The sequence below is a fragment of the Pinus tabuliformis genome, chromosome 2_1 (assembly GCF_031772625.1).
Source record: "Pinus tabuliformis cultivar Carrire ecotype Pingquan chromosome 2_1, CPIR1, whole genome shotgun sequence".
NCBI lineage: Eukaryota > Viridiplantae > Streptophyta > Pinopsida > Pinales > Pinaceae > Pinus > Pinus tabuliformis.
This window is the reverse complement of record NC_142299.1, coordinates 75807442-75830006: the sequence shown is the minus strand read 5'-3', so window position 1 is coordinate 75830006 and position 22565 is coordinate 75807442. Positions and strand designations below refer to the sequence as shown.

The window sequence follows — 22565 nt, the reverse complement described above, 5'->3', positions numbered from 1 at the left end:
ACACAGCTGGGGGAAAACAAATCGACCCCAAGACCAGGAATTGATTTTATCATTATTAATAAATAAACTAACAGAAAACAATCAGCTCTTCTGAAAATAAAAATGCGCTCCTTCTTCTACTCGAACTGTTGAAAACTGATGAAGCGGTGGCATTACAGGTGTCACTCCCAATTACTGAAAATAAACATAAGCAGTCGAATCTGTATGCCACTTTGCACATTCTGGGTTTCATAACTGCGCCCCAAATCTGGAAATGCGTTGGCCATTCAAATAAGGAAATCTGAAATCATAAATAGGAATTTGAATCCTATTCTTCTGCCTATGTTTGATATTCTGTGTTTGTTTCGGGTCTTTACTTTTCACCTTTCATTGCCAGGTTAGATTTGCCATTTGAATAACACCGATTTTTAATAAAACTAGATCCTTTACTTCCTTTTCACAATGCTCCCGCGTAACTTCTTCAAAAACAGCTGAATCCTCAATCTTTCCAATATGCTCTGCCCAAAGTGACATCCTATATCCATAAACCTGGCCACGTGGGTGACAATTCTTCTGAGCCCATGTATGATGCAGTTGATAGGAACCCATAGCAATCCCCGTATCTCTTGAACCATCTAGAGAGCGTTGGTTGATATTTGTAGAGCCCAGAATCGCATATTCATCATCTACAATCATGCCCTTTGCATGGACGTAAATCATAAAGCGGCGATACCTTTTAGCCTGCTCTTGCGTAATGTTTTCTGTATGAGCAATCATTAGTTCATTCTCATCGTTTGTTTCCCGATTACCAAGGCAATAAAAATTCAAATAATCTTATGGATGGTATGATTTTGACAACCCTGAATCTTGAAGGGCCTTTGCAACAACCTTGTACATCATTTGCATTGTTTGTGACTGCCAGAAAAGTATTTCCTGTACAGATACACTTTTAGGGTCCCATTCAGGCCACATTGGTATGACGATGTAAACTGAAAACCTCTCATTTCTTTTTATTTTACTGGCAATATTCAAAGCCAATTCCATGGGAATTATATTGTTTGCACCTGCAGTCTTGTAAGATGACCAGTTGTAAGAAGATCCCAAGAAGTATTGATTTTTAATGTAGACAAAGTGTTGGGCAGATCGGATGGCTTTAATATAAGCTGTATGGATACTTGCGTCTATAACCAGATCTTTTCCACAGATAAGATTCTGACTTTTTGCTTCTGTGACAGATTTTGGAAAACCTTTTACTGATCCAGAATCAATTGAACGGAAAACCTGCACATGCTAATTGTCTGGATCATCTTCCTCTGAAACCCATAAATGAGGATCACCGCGAGGAACATTCACTGTGGGGCTAAGAATCCATGATATCCGATCCAAATTGATTAGTGCATCATCACGCCAATGAGAAATTACCTTAAAATGTTTACCAATCTCATGCCATGTTGTTGCTTTTTTCCAGCGTTGTTCAAAATGTTTAGGGATATCATATGTAGCAGGACCTTCTATTTTACAGTGCAAATCATGCCAGGGTTCTCTTGGGCCACCAGAATCAACATCAAAGTAGGATTGTGATAATCATCTCTATGTACAGTCTTAAGAGTTCTAAACAAAGAATGCTCTGGGGTATCATAACGACCATCACAGAGATCTAGCCCACCTATAAAGGAGGCAAGTCTTCAATCATTACCAGCAGCTTGGGTATCAACAATAACAAGTTTCTGGTCGTGAGTATATAATGTACCAACAACCCATTGTTTGAACCAACTAAGCTTATGGCTCGCATAACGAGGTGCAAGCACACAATGAACAATAGAATGTTTGAAAAATTTCCTAGTTTCTTCATCATGTGTTTGCATAATTCCTTCCTGAATTGAATTGTTAGAACCCTGCTTACATGGCTCACATTGCCAACACGATATTCCAGGCTCCAAAGCTACACGGCCACCAGGAACCAGATGTTTCACTTCACTGCCAACGTCCTCAATTATTCCAGCACATTCATGACCAATAACCATCGGCTCTTTTACAACATACCCTGCCACTACTTCGATCAGACTCAAAATCAGCACTTAATATGTTATCATCTGTTTAAAAGAAGTTGAACCACAGTTGACTGAAGGACATCGACCTTGATAGAGATTCCATTCATCCTGGGCACCGCCTACTTCAAGGTCTACTTCACCGCTTCTACTTCCTCTATGAAGCTCATTTGAACAAGTATTCAGCATTCCTATCAGTAGTTAACACATCGTGTTCTTTCAATACATGATAGTTGTGAGAAATATCTATTTGTGTGCTCTTAGCATGTCCATCAAGACTGCCTTGCAATCCATTGAATTGATGTGCTTCTGCCGGCATTGTTTGAGATCCATCCCGATTCTCATTGTACATTCCAACCTTGCAGTAATATAGCTCCATATGAAAAATGGGACCAACTGAATTTATACAAAATAGAAAATGTTTTTCGCTACTGTGACATGGCCCAAAATTTAACTTGGCCGGCATAATAAGAAGACCCAAATCTAACAAAATTGATTATATGTCCACAATGGACAATATGAGCTCTTAACCACTGATTGATTAAAATAAACAAACTCAATAATCTGATTGCCACCTCTGACTCAAGTATACAACCGGATAAAAGGGCGTTGTACAACGGTGGAATTATGAATATTAGTGCTCCTCTCAACCTCATAGTCAAGAAGTCTGCAGCAGAGGTTAAGCAACAAGACCACAGGCATATGCTTGTCAAGAGATTAAAGTATGCCTTTCAGTCCAACGATTCCTTGACTAAGTAACCAGATGTATGGAGAGTTGTAAAACCAAATGATAACTGTAACAAGACAGCTTCTAGACCAAATCAAACAATGGATATGATTGCTGATGATGTTTTGTTTGTTTTTGCTTTTGCAGAGATAGGAGCTGAGGAAGCTGCTGCCTTTTGAAGAGCTAGAAAATAAATTTCATAATTTAAAAAAACACATTTAATGATTTCTTCTTCAAAACAGGGTTTTGAAGAAGAATCAATCTGATACTGACATAAGACGGAGTCTAACATCGGCTCCACTTGGGATGGCAGCTGCCGCTTTTTGGAGGTGCCAAGAATCGCAGAACTTTGGGAGAGCAGACAGTGCCTCCATCTATTGGGCAATGGAGTCATCATCAACACAACTCTTGACTTAATTTTCAAACTGAAACTGAACTCAAACAATCTTCAAGCAAACTAAAACAAGATGCTGCCCTTATGGCTGCTTATTTATTTACAAAATCTACTCTAATCTGCTGTACAAACAATAGATCAGGTAATACTAAAATGCCAGATTAGCCATTCAAGTAAACCTGAGAATGATGCCGCTTGAGAATGCTTCCACGAGGACACAGATGTAATTGTTGGCAACCCTTCATGCAAGTAATGAACCTGGTCACATACAAGACAGCCTGATCTATCAATCAAACTGAAAAACATGTCCATATATACCGCAATAGGATCACGGAAGCCGGACTCTGTTAGCTGCCCCAACTCTGCAATGCATACTTCCAGCTGCACATTGTCAATGTAAACATCTATAGGCGATTCTATGATATCTTGTTTCAATGGAGGAAGGATTTCCAAAAACTTTTTAGGGTCTTGGAAATCATAAGACTGAATCTGCTCATCTAACCATTGAATCTCCTCTTCAATTCTTTCAACAATTAACTCACAAAATTTAGTTTTGAAGACCTTTAAAAATTTCAAGCATTGAAGCAAGGCACTGAAAACATCTTCATCAAATTCAGTATTTGCTAACTTATTTCTTATTTCTTCTACAGCTTCACACAGGGCAGGGTTTGCCACATACCCTTCCATTGCATGAATGGATCAGCAAGCACTGGAATGTCTGGATCGAATTGGAGTCGCCAGGTGAATGGTTCGGCCTGCAAATGAATCTGACTGTTGTCCACCATCAACATTAGATCTGCACCTTGATTGCATGTACTGGGACGAGACAATCAACAAATCGAATGTTCTCCCCAGTATGGTCGCCAATATGTTAGCACTTGAAATTTCACCTCAGGCTGAGAAAGGTAAACCTCAAGGCTACATCAAACCATTTAGCCTCGTAGCTAGCCCTACGGGGTAGGAGAAGGCTCTCTCCGGTCTATCTCGTAAAAATCTTCAATGGGGAGATGACCAATAAGGTAACACTGATATTAGGCTAGTAAACTGATCAAAGAGTTTTTAATAAACTGATGGGGTTTTTCTGGGCTGCATGGGCAAAGTCACAGATTGAGCAGAGAAATATAATGAATAACACAGATTATCGACTGAGGCAAGGTAGGCAAGAAATTTAACATCAAATTGAGATTAAATGGGATGGAAAGACTGGTGAGGAGCTAAGGAGGGCAAACAATAACTTTGAATCCTCCTTAAACAATAGAAAACATTGAACATGAACAAACTTATAGGCAGAGCATATAATACTATGAATTCTACCTAAACACTTCATTTGTTCACTTAGAAATGATCATGAAGTGAAATGAAACATAACAGATTACATATGAAACACAAGAAAAACTTATGCTAACTTTCATACCACAGGAATCTCAGAAGTCAGAGCTGTGTAATTTCATTAAAAATCTCTGTCAATGACTGTACAATAGAAGCTCCCTGTTTCTCCACCAGCTCTCAGCACTCAGAACTCTCCCCTCTCTAACTTCTTTACAAATGAATTTTTTCTTTTAAATACATGAAATAGACACAGCTGTGGGAAAACAAATCGACCCCAAGACCAGGAATTGATTTTATCATTATTAATAAATAAACTAATAGAAAACAATCAGCTCTTCTGAAAATAAAAATGTGCTCCTTCTTCTACTCGAACTGTTGAAAATTGATGAAGCGGTGGCATTACAGGAGTCAATCCCAATTACTGAAAATAAACATAAGCAATCGAATTTTGTATGCCACTTTGCACATTCTGGATTTTATAACTGCACCCCAAATCTCTGGAAATGCGTTGGCCATTCAAATAAGGAAATCTGAAATCATAAATAGGAAATTGAATCCTATTCTTCTGCCTATGTTTGATATTCTGTGTTTGTTTCGGGTCTTTACTTTTCACCTTTCATTGCCAGGTTAGATTTTCCATTTGAATAACACCGATTTTTAATAAAACTAGATCCTTTACTTCCTTTTCACAATGCTCCCGCGTAACTTCTTCAAAAACAGCTGAATCCTCAATCTTTCCAATATGCTCTGCCCAAAGTGACATCTTATATCCATAAACCTGGCCACGTGGGTGACAATTCTTCTGAGCCCATGTATGATGCAGTTGATAGGAACCCATAGCAATCTCCGTATCTCTTGAACCATCTAGAGAGCGTTGGTTGATATTTCCAGAGCCCAGAATCGCATATTCATCATCTACAATCATGCCCTTTGCATGGACGTAAATCATAAAGCGGCGATACCTTTTAGCCTGCTCCTGCGTAATGTTTTCTGTATGAGAAATCATTAGTTCATTCTCATCGTTTGTTTCCCGATTACCAAGGTAATAAAAATTCAAATAATCTTATGGATGGTATGATTTTGACAACCCTGAATCTTAAAGGGCCTTTGCAACAACCTTGTACATCATTTGCATTATTTGTGACTGCCAGAAAAGTATTTCCTGTACAGATACACTTTTAGGGTCCCATTCAGGCCACATTGGTATGACGATGTAAACTGAAAACCTCTCATTTCTTTTTATTTTACTGGCAATCTTCAAAGCCAATTCCATGGGAATTATATTGTTTGCACCTGCAGTCTTGTAAGATGACCAGTTGTAAGAAGATCCCAAGAAGTATTGATTTTTAATGTAGACAAAGTGTTGGGCAGATCGGATGGCTTTAATATAAGTTGTATGGATACTTGCGTCTATAACCAGATCTTTTCCACAGATACGATTCTGTTATGAAACCAGCTCAAGAAAAGATAGAAAAGAAAGATCAACGCCTTAGAATTCAGCCTCTTCGAGGGGGCAACCTCCTTTACATTACATAAATGAACAATTCTTGGATGATACAAATGAAAATACCTCCTTTCTATATATAGGAGTCTAAGTGGTCCCAATACAATCAAAGCCTACATAACAATAATATTGTAGGGCACAACAGTAACAATGGTGGGCTTCTATGTGGCATAATAGTAACAATATGGGCACTACATGGGTACATCAATATAATAAGTGGGTTATACTAATAACAATAAGGGGTTACACTAGTAGTATAGGGGCTTAACATGCCCCTCTCCTTCAAAAAGCATTGTCCTCAATGCTTGAGTAGTTCTTGATGCTTCTATATAAAATTCTTGTCCTCCCATGTGGAATATTCAGGGGTAAGTTCTTCCACTTGATGAGATACTCTGAAATTGATCGATTTCGTAGCTGTCGGGTTCTTGTTTCTGTGACTGCTCCAGGTTCCAATATGATTTTTCCTTCCTCCTCAATTTCTGGCAATATTGCTTGATTTGGGATCTTTTGCAACTTTTGAATAAGTGGCCATACTTCTTTGTTCTTCTTCCATTCATCCGTTGCTTCGTTTATCCAATTGGTTGGATAATATAAATAGCACAAAACAATGCTTCCACATCCTCATCCTTGAAGCATCTTCCCATTCGGTAAGGTCGCCATTTTTTAAGTGCATGTAGTATTGCCAACATTTCCTTCTCATAAATAGCTTGCTTGAGATGTAGTAGTAAAAATACCCAATCACTCACATCAAAACATTTTTCACTACGATGTTGATCTACCTGTTGTTTCATTTGATTTTGCACCGAAGTGGCGTTATCCTTTAAAAGTTGGAGAACTTGCTGTTGATGCTCGATATGGTCTTTCTCTACTTGAACCTTTTTCTTCTTGATATGTCCTTCTATCTTTTGAGGAGCGGTAATTTCTTCCAGTCCTTTACAAGATATGGTCGGATTCATTTCTTGATGCTCAATGTGATCTTTCTTTTCTTGAACATTTTTCTTCTTGATGTGTCCTTCTATCTTGATAGTTTGAGGAGTGGTAATTTCATCCATTGAATTACAAGATATGGTTGGATTCATTTCTTCTTTCTCGATGTGATCTTTCACTTCTTGCACCTTTTTCTTCTTGATATGTCCTTCTATCTTGAGAGTTTGAGGAGTGGTAATTCTTGCCAATGCTTTACAACATATGGTCTGATTCATTTCTTCTTTCTCTGGGGTGGTGTTCTGACGTATATCCTCTTCTTTTGATGTTTCTTGATCCTTTTCTTCCTCCTCTTCATATTCTATGTAAAATAATTTCTTCTCAGCACACCTATGACCTTTAGTGCATTTTCTATCACAATTGTAACAAAGCCCTTTTTCTCTTTTTTCTTCCAATTGTTGTGGTGTAACTCTTGTAGGTTGTGGAAGGCTGGGAGAAACAACACTTCCATCTTTATAGTTGTGAGGGGTATGGTTCCTGATTTCCATAATTTTGCTTTCCATTATGTCACAAAGCCCTTTTACTCTTTCCAATTGTTGTGGTGTTGCTCTAAAGAAGGTGTTGCTCTTTATATCCTCATAATGTGCTATCATTTCCTCTGTGAAAATTGACCACGTAACAAGTTTTTTACGAGAACAAAGCCCTTTGTACCATAAAAATTGATCCGGTTCTAAATATGAAGATGCAATACATACCTTTTGTAACAGTTGTACACCATGTATATCAAAATATTGCTCCATCTGAAGTATCCAATTTACCGGATCCTTGCCATCAAACTTCCTCATCTTGCTTTTTCTTGATTTTAGGAGCTCTACCTTGAAACGACTGTAACTCTGTACTTTCGGATCTTTAAGTTCTAAACTTGTGATCTGTAGTAGCCCTCTGTGTCCTCTTTCCAATGCCACAAGTATGATCCAAATTGGATTCTCCAAAAAAACGTTATGCACAATCTCCCGCAGTGACCTGATTATAGACTAGTTCAGTAGAGCGAACTTGTATGAAGTGCCACGTGTCCCTGTTTCAACCTTTGACTCTGAAAAATATATAAACAGAAACTACAATCCGTCCTCTTTCTGTACCTTCTTACGAAATTTCAATCCGATGCTCAGAAAGAAAGTTATGACGATTTTCCCCAGGTCACCTGTTTTGAGTGTAATTCAGGAGTCTGCAAAAAGACCAACTTCCGTAGATAATATCTCCGAAAATATCGCGCGAAAAGATCTGAAATTCGGACCCAAGGTTTAGCGCCAATTCTTCTCAAATGGGTTTTTTTTGCGACTTCTGAAACGTCACAAAAACAAAGTTATAGCGAAAATGCCACGATGACCTGTTTGGAGCAGCGAAACCCTAGAATCCAAAGCTCTGATACCAAATGTTATGAAACCAGCTCAAGAAAAGATAGAAAAGAAAGATCAACGCCTTAGAATTCAGCCTCTTCGAGGGGGCAACCTCCTTTACATTACATAAATGAACAATTCTTGGATGATACAAATGAAAATACCTCCTTTCTATATATAGGAGTCTAAGTGGTCCCAATACAATCAAAGCCTACATAACAATAATATTGTAGGGCACAACAGTAACAATGGCGGGCTTCTATGTGGCATAATAGTAACAATATGGGCACTACATGGGTACATCAATATAATAAGTGGGTTATACTAATAACAATAAGGGGTTACACTAGTAGTATAGGGGCTTAACAGATTCTGACTTTGTGCTTCTGTGACAGATTTTGGAAAACCTTTTACTGATACAGAATCAATTGAATGGAAAACCTGCACATGCTAATTGTCTGGATCATCTTCCTCTGAAACCCATAAATGAGGATCACCGCTAGGAACATTCACTGTGGGGCTAAGAATCCATGATATCCGATCCAAATTGATTAGTGCATCATCACGCCAATGAGAAATTACCTTAAAACGTTTACCAATCTCATGCCATGTTGTTGCTTTTTTCCAGCGTTGTTCAAAATGTTTAGGGATATCATATGCAACAGGACCTTCTATTTTACAGTGCAAATCATGCCAGGGTTCTCTTGGGCCACCAGAATCAACATCAAAGTAGGATTGTGATAATCATCTCTATGTACAGTCTTAAGAGTTCTAAACAAAGAATTCTCTGGGGTATCATAACGACCATCACAGAGATCTAACCCACCTATAAAGGAGGCAAGTATTCGGTCATTACTAGCAGCTTGGGTATCAATAATAACAAGTTTCTGGTGGTGAGTATATAATGTACCAACAACCTATTGTTTGAACCAACTAAGCTTATGGCTCGCATAACGAGGTGCAAGCACACAATGAACAATAGAATGTTTGAAAAATTTCCTAGTTTCTTCATCATGTGTTTGCATAATTCCTTCCTGAATTGAATTGTTAGAACCCTGCTTACATGGCTCACATTGCCAACACGATATTCCAGGCTCCAAAGCTACACGGCCACCAGGAACCAGATGTTTCACTTCACTGCCAATGTCCTCAATTATTCTAGCACATTCATGACCAATAACCATCGGCTCTTTTACAACATACCCTGCCACTACTTCGATCAGACTCAAAATCAGCACTTAATATGTTATCATCTGTTTAAAAGAAGTTGAACCACAGTTGACTGAAGGACATTGACCTTGATAGAGATTCCATTCATCCTGGGCACCGCCTACTTCAAGGTCTACTTCACCGCTTCTACTTCCTCTATGAAGCTCATTTGAACAAGTATTCAGCATTCCTATCAGTAGTTAACACATCGTGTTCTTTCAATACATGATAGTTGTGAGAAATATCTATTTGTGTGCTCTTAGCATGTCCATCAAGACTGCCTTGCAATCCATTGAATTGATGTGCTTCTGCCGGCATTGTTTGAGATTCATCCCGATTCTCATTGTACATTCCAACCTCGCAGTAATATAGCTCCATATGAAAAATGGGACCAACTGAATTTATACAAAATAGAAAATGTTTTTCGCTACTGTGACATGGCCCAAAATTTAACTTGGCCGGCATAATAAGAAGACCCAAATCTAACAAAATTGATTATATGTCCACAATGGACAATATGAGCTCTTAACCACTGATTGATTAAAATAAACAAACTCAATAATCTGATTGCCACCTCTGACTCAAGTATACAACCGGATAAAAGGGCGCTATACAACGGTGGAATTATGAATATTAGTGCTCCTCTCAGCCTCATAGTCAAGAAGTCTGCAGCAGAGGTTAAGCAACAAGGCCACAGGCATATGCTTGTCAAGAGATTAAAGCATGCCTTTCAGTCCAGCGATTCCTTGACTAAGTAACCAGATCTGAGTAACCAAATGTATGGAGAGCTGTAAAACCAAATGATAACTGTAACAAGACAGCTTCTAGACCAAATCAAACAATGGATATGATTGTTGATGATGTTTTGTTTGTTTATGCTTTTGCAGAGATAGGATCTGAGGAAGCTGCTGCCTTTTGAAGAGCTAGAAAATAAATTTCATAATTTAAAACACCACATTTAATGATTTCTTCTTCAAAACAGGGTTTTGAAGAAGAATCAATCTCATACTGACATAAGATGGAGTCTAACACATTGATAGGGTTGCTGTAAAGCCCAATGATTCCACATTGTAGGATCAACAAAAGGAGGATTCGGTTGCTACATGGGTGGGAAATTCATTTGATTAAAGGGTGGGTACTGCATTTGATTGAAGGTTGGGTAATTTGCTTGAAAAGGAGGATGATTATTCCAACGATTAAATGGAATGTTAGAATTCGTACCTTGTCCTCGTGGTTGCCATTTCCTTCTCTGTGTGAGGAGGTACACTGCTTCAGCTTCTTCTTCAGTTGGCTGCAGTGCTGCTTTTATTCTTGGCAGAGAAGGGCATTGTTGGGTCTCATGGTCCTTTTCAAAGAGAGTGCAAATTGGTACCTTGTCCAGGGGACATTCCCTTAGTGGGTGTTTCTCCCTACATCTAGAGCAGAAAATAGCCAGGGCGGCTTCTGCTTTTGCCTACTTCTTTTTAACCTGCAAGGTATCAATTTGTGAAGCAAAAGAGCTTAACATTTCAGTTTTAAATTATTCAAGTAAGTTACATATTTCGGCCCATGTTGCTCCTCCACTTGCTGATTTTTGGACTCTGGAGTATGTACTGTCTTTGCTCTTCGGTCTACTTGCTGCTCCTCTTGAACATCATTTACAGAGATTGATAATCTCATCATAGGATTCCTTAGATATGTCTCCTTTTCCAAGCATGTTTAACATATCTAAACAATCATCTCGTACCCCTCTTAGCAGTATTGACTTGAGAATATCCTTACTCATATCAGGATGATCAGATCGCTGTAAGTTATATTGTAGCCTTTCCACGAAGTCTTCTAGACTTTCGTCCTCTTTCTAAGTCATCTTGAATAATTTCTCCTTTCTTTCTTTTGTTCGACAATAATCTTACTATTTAGCCAAAAATTTCTCCTTCATCTGGTCCCATGTTGTAATCACATGAGCTCCCAGGCTCATGAACCATCTTAATGCATTCCCTTTTAATGTAGCTGGAAACAACTTTAATTTCTGAGCAGAATTAACATAGTCATAGCTTCTACATAGTATATCAAATTCAAAAAGAAATTCATCAGGATCTTCTGTGGATAACCCATGGAAATTGGGTAATGCTGAAAGTGGGATATTCTTCATAGGAGTTGCTCCTCTGGGGAGATCTCCAATGGGGAATTCCAGGGTGGCGAGAGAATTTTCTCCCATTCCCTCTATTCTGCGTCCTCCACCGAAAAGTCCTTCATTGTTATCCTCCATTGGTTGTTTCCCTGATGCGCTTGCCCGGTCTTCGAAATTTTTTGTTGGGATTTCAATGTCCTGCACTGGTTCCTCCACCTTAACTTCCTCTATTGGTTCTTCTACTAGTCGTTCGTCTTCTTCCACCGATTCCTCAGTATATTCTGCTGGTTCTATAACCCTCTCTGGCCCCACTACTTCCTCTGTCTGAAAATCTATCTAGGAAGAGTGTTGGGTCTGTGGCCTCCGAGAACTTAACCTCTGGGGTATCTCAGCTTTTGAAATAATATCGTCAATAAAATTTTTTCTTCCTCCTCCTTTGCCTTTGCCACCTGAATGGTTAACCTTCTTGCATCCTATCATGCATCCTACCTTTCTAAAGAAAAAAAAATTTTAATACCTTTAAAATCTTCAGTCGCCTTCCCCGACAACGACGCCAAAATGTTGGCTGCTCGAATTGTTTATTAATTAAAAAGTTGAGTACCACATTAAATTGTCAACCCGGGAAAGTCCTTTTGTTTCAAAGGTGACCTCGTACTGTATGCACTTAATTCTAAAAGCATTAAAGGCTGTAGTATAAACAAATCTACTTTCTATCAAACCCTTACTCTGTGTTACAACAGTTATGATCTATTGCAGGAATGAAATGAAAACAATTAACTAAAGATAACAAATCTGCAAAAATAAATGATGGCTATCTTGTAACAGAGGATCAGGACCCTATCCTCAGGGTAAGGATGTTCAACACCTGCCCCTGTAACCAAATTTCCAATGCACACTGCAAATCCTAATCATCGGTGACACACTCTTTTACAGCGCCAATTAATTAAGAAAACAGAGTATCAGCAAAGGAAAAATATCAAAAGCAATGCTAGAGATACACAGAAATCACACACACACTCAACAGAAAATAAATGGGTGAATCTTGTGAAGAAGGTGGGCCCTGTCCCTCTCACAAGATTCCCCAGGACATAGATGCTAAGTTAAAATGCTCAGAACAGTGCTTTATTCATCTGACAAAATGTCAAATTACAATAAGGATTCAGACTTGCTCTGCACTACAATACTCCTGTTACAACTTGTTCTCCCTTTCTAATGTAGATGTCTCCTCTTTATAGAGGAGACATCTATCACAATAGATTGTCATTACTCATTTAGTTGACCCTTTTGTACAAAAATAGGAAATCAATTCCTGTTACAGCATGCTATTACAACAGTATGTAACTTTGTCATCCTTCATTAATCGGATCCTTTTGTTGTTGCAAAGCTGGTAAACCTCAACCGTCTCTTTGAGATCCTCGTACTGTCCTTGGCTGTTTCACCATTGTTGCCGATTTGGTAAATCTCAACTGTTCCCTTGAAGTTCTCGTGTTGTTCCCGGTGTTCCAACATCTGCGACTGTGTTTTGCCAATTTTGGACAGTGGCTGATCATGCTATGTCAGCATCTACAACGTATAGTTCTGCCAGCTTCAGACGGTTACTGCTCTTGCTAGGCAGTGTTCCTAGTGTTTCATCCATTGCAAAATGATGTTTTACCCGCTTTAGTCAGTTGCTGTTTCTGGTGTTTCAGCAACTGTGAATTATAATTCTGCAGAATTTGAACAGTTTCAACAATTGTTAGCGACTTAGTCAACTTCCAAAGATTAATTATAAATATAACATGAATATGTGTTGAATAATTAAACATATAGATGAGGAGAGTTACTTCATACCTTTGGAATAATTAGGTCAAAATGTTATCAAGGCTTTCAACTTATGGGCTAAAGAGGGTAACATAATGACAAAATACAAGGTCAAAAGTATACAATATGGAGTCCTAACACCTTTGTCTCTATGAGGGGAGATAAATTTATGATGTTAAGTCTTGGCTTGGCAGTGTAAATCAAGCGCCCTTCACTTAAGGTGTGCTTGTGTTTGCAAGTGTGTTTATTGATTAAGCCCAGATCGTGTTTGAAAAAAGAAAACATCTTGTTGAAAATAAACTGAAATTAACAGTAGAAAATGAACAGAAAAACAATTAACTAAACCCCACCCAAACTAGGTTTTCCAAACACTGTGTTGGTTGGTGGAAAAATCGATTGAAAACACACTAAAAGGGTCAAGATATCTAAGTTTCAGTGTGACTGGGATCAAATGACACTAGGCTACTGGAAAGTGGTGTAGCTACAACAAAAAACTAGAGAGGAAGATTGCTACAAAAAGATAGGGAGATGGGTGAAAAACCTAGGGAAACTGATGGGATCTTAAGGAAAATGACCAAACAAGGTTTAAAATGAAACTTTGGATGGATGGAACCTGTCTTTGGAGATCCGAAACAAAAGGGTACATATATGGAAAACATGGCTGAAAGTGCTGCAGAAACTCATACTTCTTACTTAGCTAAACTCCTCCTACAAAGGTGGAAACATACTAGAAGCCCAAAGGGGATAAATTCCACTTCGATGAGTAAATTAGAGTAGATCAAGGCCTAAGTACGATGATACAAAGGTCAAACAACCTGTTAGCTACCTATACCAATAGGTTTCATTTTTCATGATTGGGGGGAAGTGCTAATATGATCTACTTTGGTGATGCAAAGATCTCATATTCTTGTGGAAAACACATATCTACAGTTGGTTGATGTTGTCCTACTTCTGAATGGGTGATCCAACAGTCTAAGCTGGGTCATGCCATATTTCAATTTTTTGTTGTAGATTAGAGAAAGAAATCTGTCCAAACTGTTCAATCTTGGCAGATAAGTAGTTAGGTAGAGAATGAAGGTTCCCAACTGTTTAATCTGGGGCCTTGGAAGTAATAAGGCTAGCTTTAGATAGAAAATCAAAAGGAAAAGCCAAAGGAAAAGAAAAGGCACATGAGGGTTTGCAAGTCTAAGTGCACCCTCCTTGAAGTAACAAAAAAATGCTAGGCAATAGAATGGGTAAGTAGATGGGGTTGCAGAAACATGATTTCCTTTATATCACTGGCCTAAGCAAAGGAAACACATGGTGGCCAGTGCAGATCTCCTATTCAGCAGTTTTGTAGCAACAAAGTGAAGCATGTCTAACTTCCCAATCATCCCCCATCAAACTCTTTGCTAACATCCCAATACCACCTTTGTTCATAAGAGAAAACAAACTCATTGGGTGATCCTTGTTGCATAAAGAACCACATCTCTTGTGAAAAATCTTTTCATTTTGATCTACTCTCCTAACTAAGTTTGGTTCTTATAAAACTTAGTCTTTGCTTCCTCTTCTCCATATCTTCCATCCAATACTAACTACTAACTCTATCTATACTTAACTCCCTATGTTCCCCTGTCCCTATTACTATAGCACTATGGTGTATAAAACCCCAAAAAATAAGTATATTCCCTTCCCCTAGGCAATATAGCCTAATAGTCCTAAAGGGTTGAAATACAAAGAAATCAAAGCGCTAAGGCAAGACTGCGCTAATATAGTGTCTTGGGATTAAATCAAGATCCGCTTGGTTTATAACCCTAACCCCACTTTTGCAAAAAATACCAAAAACCCATTTCCGCCAGCAGAAACATTGTAAAACGCATTTATGCCGCCTATCCTAAGTTTTGTTTACAAAGCGTATCTCACAACAAAACATTGAAAAACCCAAAAATCCGCCGAAGTCTAAAGTCCCGCCCTGGCGCGCATTTCCAGAAATATAATAATTTATTGCTCGCCCCTACCGCCGTATTGTCCTACCATGTTTGCAACCCGTCGTCCGTCGGATCTGGGCTTTCCCATCCGACGACCCATATCAATATCGGGCCGCCCCTGATGACCGGACGATAGCACCCGAAAAGTGTCAGAGGGTGACGTCAGGGCTCGGCCACGATTTGCCCCCAGGTTATATAGGGAGGCCGCCTGCCAATACCGCCCCCGTACCATAAGTGGTCCGATGGAACCGCTTACCACTCTTTGTTTACCGCCGGCCCACGTCACGTCCGCGTCATGCCACGTCGACTCCGCAGCAGCGCCCGACCCGCCATCGCCTTGAGCTGTCCGTCACGTCCCCCATCCACGTGGACCACTCACAGGCCGCCACATCACCCTTCCGTACCCGACCCCACCCGATGACGTCATCCAAAAAGCGCACCAAAAACCCAAAATGTCCATATTTTCGCCAAAATTTGCGTTTTTTCTCATTTTTCGGCAAAAGAACTATTGTGCTCCCTGCATGTGATTTACGACCATTCCGCCGCCAACCTGCAGAAATCGATTTTAGAGACCGTGGGCGCCCTCAATTTGTCTGCATTCCCACCATTGCCAGAATATACCAGGTATTTATCAAATCATCCCCTCCGCGCCTGGTTTTTACATAAATCACAGAAGAAACTAAGAAGAGAAGAAAAACACAGTAACTTCCAGAAATCCCTATGAACCAGTGCTCTTCCTCCACACTCTAAGCCCAATTTCACTTGCAGAAGTCCCAATTCTGTCCAATTTCCATGAATTTACAGTTGGTTTGCGCATTCGCAAACTAAAAGCTCTGCTACACAAGCTCACCAGGAAAACCACCTTTAAATCCCAGTAGTTGCTCATTAAACTCTCTCAGGAGCATTTCAACTTGTTTTCACCATAATTCACTCCGTTTCCTCTGCAAATTGCCCTGTTCCAGCAAAATCCATTGCTCTGTGTTGCTGAGCCCAAAGAAACAAGTTCAAGTACATATCAAAGCACCAATTTACCATGGAGACACTAGTTGCATTGAATATTACACCTCTAAATGCCCCACAAAGAGATTTAGAATGGAAGGCCCTGGCTGACAGAGACTGCCAGATGGAAGAAGTAATCCCAATGTATAGTGAATACCACATTCATATACTCAATTACCTTAAAGCCAAACATCTCAGTGGGAATGATATCCTAGGGATTTGGGACTCCAACTTGCCTATTTTTAATCTCCCTCAAGTCAACATCCTCCCAGACTTGATACATATATGCAGTGCCAACTATGACCCCTGTCAGAGAGCTGTCCTCAATTCCTCAGGCTCAATTTTGTTTCATGTCACCCCTGAGACCCTAAATGAAATGCTACACTTTCATACTTCAAGGCCATTGACTCCCCTCTCCATCATGGATTTGATAAAGAAAGGAGGCAAGCTGTCCAGTGCCCAAATTGTAAAGATCAATCAGCTATTCATTGAACCAGGCTCTGAAGCTGTGAGGACTCCTCCCATAGCAAATGTATATCTAAATAAGCTGGGCAAAATGCTTGTGGATATGATCAGTTATGTCCTGGGATACAGAGCATCTGAGGATGTCGATAAAACCATTCTAGCCATGCTGTCTATCTTCTCCCCTGGAAAGCCTCCTGTTGTTTACTATGATTATGCTGCCTACATTGCCAATAAGATTCATGAGCAATTGATGAATCTAGACAGGGAAAGGATATTCATATATACTTCTTATATCTATCATTTATTCCTATTCTATCAGCCTGATAGCTTCCCTTTTACTCTCAAGAAGCTTGATGCCCAAGGGAACCCAAGGTCTGTAGTGTTTTGGTCTTCAGTTTTCCATCATATGTCTTTTTCACCATACAACTACAATGAGTTCGTAGACCTGTTCATCCATCCAGCCATGTTAAGTGCCCCTCCTCAATTCTTCTGCATTCCCACCATTGCCAGAATATACCAGGTATTTATCAAATCATTCCCTCCGCGCCTAGTTTTTACATAAATCACAGAAGAAACTAAGAAGAGAAGAAAAACACAGTAACTTCCAGAAATCCTTATGAACCAGTGCTCTTCCTCCACACTCTAAGCCCAATTTCACTTGCAGAAGTACCAATTCTGTCCAATTTCCACGAATTTACAGTTGGTTTGCGCATTCGCAAACTAAAAGCTCTGCTACACAAGGTCACAGGGAAAACCACCTTTAAATCCCAGTAGTTGCTCATTAAACTCTCTCAGGAGCATTTCAACTTGTTTTCACCATAATTCACTCTGTTTCCTCTGCAAATTGCCCTGTTCCAGCAAAATCCATTGCTCTATGTTGCTAAGCCCAGAGAAACAAGTTCAAGTACATATCAAAGCACCAATTTACCATGGAGACACCAGTTGCATTGAATATTACACCTCTAAATGCCCCACAGAGAGAGTTAGAATGGAAGGCCCTGGCTGACAAAGACTACCAGATGGAAGAAGTAATCCCAATGTATAGTGAATACCACATTCATATACTCAATGACCTTAAAGCCAAACATCTCAGTGGGAATGATATCCTAGGGATTTGGGACTCCAACTTGCCTATTTTTAATCTCCCTCAAGTCAACATCCTCCCAGACTTGATACATATATGCAGTGCCAACTATGACCCCTGTCAGAGAGCTTTCCTCAATTCCTCAGGCTCAGTTTTGTTTCATGTCACCCCTGAGGCCATAAATGAAATGCTACACTTTCATACTTCAAGGCCATTGACTCCCCTCTCCATCATGGATTTGATAAAGAAAGGAGGCAAGCTGTCCAGTGCCCAAATTGTAAAGATCAATCGGCTATTCATTGAACCAGGCTCTGAAGCTGTGAGGACTCCTCCCATAGCAAATGTATATCTAAATAAGCTGGGAAAAATGTTTGTGGATATGATCAGTTATTTCCTGGGATACAGAGCATCTGAGGATGTTGCTGAAACCATTCTAGCCATGCTGTCTATCTTCTCCCCTGGAAAGCCTCCTGCTGTTTACTATGATTATGTTTCCTACATTGCCAATAAGATTCATGAGAAATTGATGAATCTAGACAGGGAAAGGATATTCAGATATACTTCTTATATCTATCATTTATTCCTATTCTATCAGCCTGATAGCTTCCCTTTTACTCTCAAGAAGCTTGATGCCCAAGGGAATCCAAGGTCTGTCGTGTTTTGGTCTTCAGTTTTCCATCATATGTCTTTTTCACCATACAACTACAATGAGTTCGTAGACCTGTTCATCCATTCAGCCATGTCCTTGCTATTAAGTGCCCCTCCTCCAAGATTAACAGATGAGATGCAAAGGATCCTCCATCTCTCAAAGGCCTACAGCATTGGGGATTGGTACTTCTACCAACACCATACAGTGATCAGAATATATGGCTGTGAGTTAGCCCCATATAGGCTACCAAGATATGTCCCTATGAGACTCTTTGCCTTAGAGTATTTCAGACAGTTTGGAAATGTGGATATGGTCCATTTCCACAGCAAAAACAAGAAGGTGCAATTAAAAGTCAGAAATCAGCTAGGCCCATTCATTTATAATAAAAGAGAAGAGGCATGGCAAGAAGCAGATAACTTCCTACAACGCCTCAGGTTGAAACCCAGTTTCCTCTGGATGCCCTATGATCCCAATCATTTCATTAGTCTTAGAAGGGTTAAGTATAAGTTGGCTAGCTATGATCATGTCAGGCTACCTCATATTGAAAAATATGCCAATATGTTAAGCTGGAAAGAAGGCACATTAGAAGAAGCAAGTCCTAAAGAGGAAATACTTCAAAAAGAAGCAAAAAATCTTGAGAAGGAAGCTGACTTGGAAAATTGTGGGCAGGTTTCCTCTCCTTATCAAGCTCAACTTGGAGCAGCTACCTCATCTTCCACAGCTCCACAGCAGGCAGCTCAAACTACTCCTCAGCCTGCCAGCAAAGGTAAAGAAAAAGAGATGGAACAGGAACAACCACCCCCTACAGCAGAACAGCAGAAGGAGCAGCACAAACAGCAAGAAGAAATGGTTGAAGCTCCCATATCTACAGAGCAACAAACTCAAGAAAGTGTGCCTCCAAGGCAGGAAACAGTAGTGGAGGCCTCGGTGCTCCAAACTCCACTAAATGAAGAGAGAACCAGAAAGAGGGATAGAGAGCAAGAAACTCCCCTCAAAACATCCAAAAATCAACAAGGGGAGAAAAGGCAAAGAATAAATCCCCTTTCTGAAGAAGAGATGCCTATTGGGCAATCCTTGGGTATGGGCCCCCCTAGTATGGAAGCATCTTCCAGCTCCTTCCAACAGGAACAAGAAAGAACACTAGGAGGAGAGGTCAGCTCCTCAAGCCAGCAAAGGAGGGCTGAATCAGGCATAAAGAAGCAATTTATTGACATCAAGAAGAGAAATGAGCCAGTCAGACTCCAACTGTATAATCACTTGCTTAAAATGGCTCCCACAAACCAGCAGAGGCTTATGTCAGCGTATGACATAATAGAAGGCAAAATGACTATGAGTCATTTCATGCCTACTATGCTGCAGCCACAGTCAGCTGCAGATTATATAAGAACCAATCTGGAGGTGTTAGCCAAAGACATCCACCCAATGGACCAGATAGAGCTTCATAATCAAATGGGTGAGATGGTCTATTCCGCTCTCGCAGATAAGACCTTTCTTGCATACAAATTGCAAAACAGTCTTCACAACACAACTGCCCTACTTGAATTGGAAAAGGCCTCCTCTCAAGACAAATACAACAGAATTAAGTCTTTGGAGGATATCATTATAGAGCTTGGGCATGACCCAAGTGATCCCAAAGCTGCACAGGCATTGCTAAAGGAAAAAGATGCAGATATAGCAGCTTTGAGGAAGATGGTCAAGATTCCAGCAACCCTTCACCCTCAAATAGAAGATGTTTCTCAACAAAGGAAGGACCAAGACGTAGCAGCCATGCTGCTAACACTACACAAACAGCTAGTACAAACAGAAGGGAAATTGGTAGAAACTGAGGCTGCATTACAGACAGCCCTGAACCAGAAAGAAGGAGGCCAGACATCTCAGCCCCCTCAGCCAGTGATTGACCTTGAGGAGCCTGCTCAAATTATCAGTCCTCCCACAGAACAAGCAGCGGGAGCAGGCCCTTCAACATCAGCACCAAATATAGCAGCAGAACCAGCAACAACATCACAGGCACCCAGCCTGGATATGCAGAAGATGATGAAGGAAATTCAAGTTCTAGAGGCCCAAATGGTAGAACTACATGAAGCCAAGGAAAAATTGGCTACAATAAATGAAAAGTATGATAAATCAAAACAAACTGTAGCTGAGAAAACAAGAGAGGTGAAGGCTCTTGATAAAAGGATAAAAGAGCTGGAGAAAGAGCTCTCTTTGGACAAAGTAGTGGCAGAAATCAAGAAAGTCTTATGGGCCAATATTGGTCAATCCATAATAGATCAATGGCAGTATATAGAAACCATTCATGAGCACATGGATCTCATAGGCAGGGCCCATAAGGAAAGTCAAAGAGCAAGAGCATCTCTTGGCAACATGCCTGAGATAGCCAATAGAATGATCAATGTCTTAAACAATCGCACAGGCCCCTAGATGGCAGCAATGGGCATCCAAGGCAGGACTGATACTATTTTATTAATTAAAAGGGTCCTCACTTTGAAAAGTCTTGTGCAAACATTGGATAGGAGATGCCAAGAAATGCAGACAGAGGTAAACAAATTCATGGAAAAATTTGCAGCATTACATAACAGAGGCCTTCTCGGCTTACTGAACAGCGCAGGGAGGCTACTATCCCATGACAATTATGCCAAAAGGGTAAATACTTTTGCTACAAATCAGATCACTGCAGGATCAAGTACCCCAGAGGAAACAGGGCCTGCATCTGGGCAGAGTCTCTATGACAGAGTAGAGAACTTATTTTTTATCATGAATGAGATCAGACATCTATTTGAAGTGCCTCCTAATTACTACAAATATACAGAGGCAGATGAAACATTAGGCACAATTTTGAGACATTAGTTGCCTACTCAGGAATGGTGGACCAGCATGATACAGACATTGCTATGACTAATAGATTTTCATCAAGTTTTTACATCAAAATACAAATCATCATGTTCAGACAGTTGATACATCCACTATGACCGCAAAGGAGTGGACTGAGCCAACTCATCAAACCAATTCGGCCACTAGAGAAACATTGATAGATACAGATGACAGGGCCGAGAAAGCTACAGCACGACAGAAAATTAAAGGCATATCATTCAGAATTAATGCAGAAGCACTCAACCGACTCAGTGGCCTCCAAAAGTCAAAAAGGTTTCTGACATAACTGAAGGCTATTCATTGTATATTTAGAGTAGCAATAACTTTCTTATCTGCTATTCTGAAAGTTGGTGAACACAGTTATTGAGCAAATGACTCAGTGTTCAGATATTTTGTAAAAATCGATTGTATATATATCCCCTCGCATAAGCTTGCGGGGGTTGTTGATTTTCTCTTCTGGAGAACTTATGCTGTAAATTTCAGGCTTTTTAATAAAAAGAGCTGATGGAATTTCGAAAGATCTGAGTTGTCTTGATGTGTTGTGATGTGATTGTTTACTGCTACAAGATTCCTGCGTATTTCATGGCACAATAAGTTTCCCAAACCTCTTTGTTATGAATTTCATTATATCATAATCCATTCATGCTTTATATTTCACTGTTTAATAGCACAGAAAAAGAATAGTTCATGATTTATTCATTAAATACCCTGGACTCAATCTATGCTGTTATAAATGTTTTCCTCCAATATTAGTTATGAAAGTGTAATTCTTAATTGCTTCACCTTCAGACTAAAACCTCACAGTGAGTGTTATTCAGGAATTCAAACCTGCTCCTGAGTGATATATCCCTTTCTCACATCACCAGCTTAGTGGAAGATTCTTAGTTGCCTCCCACTGGTTAGATACACTTCATAATCGCAAATTTTAAGTTTGTTACATGATATATCTATATGGCCCTGCAGTTCCAGCAATCCTACTCAATATCTCAAACAACTCATAATCACGGACTCCATTGACCAATGGACTAAAACCCTCTGAAAATCTCATCTCAACTACTAGAAGACATCATTCAACCAAAACCATAAACAAAACTCTCACTTCATAACTA

The 22565-nt window shown here is 39.7% G+C and overlaps 2 pseudogenes; both read right to left on the bottom strand.

Moving 5' to 3' along the window:
- Positions 1-366: 366 nt before the first annotated feature.
- On the bottom strand, positions 367-2003 carry LOC149198856 (phospholipase D delta pseudogene; annotated as a pseudogene).
- Positions 2004-5093: 3090 nt separating this feature from the next.
- Positions 5094-9957, bottom strand: LOC149198855 (phospholipase D delta-like; annotated as a pseudogene).
- Between the last annotated feature and the right edge of the window lie 12608 nt (positions 9958-22565).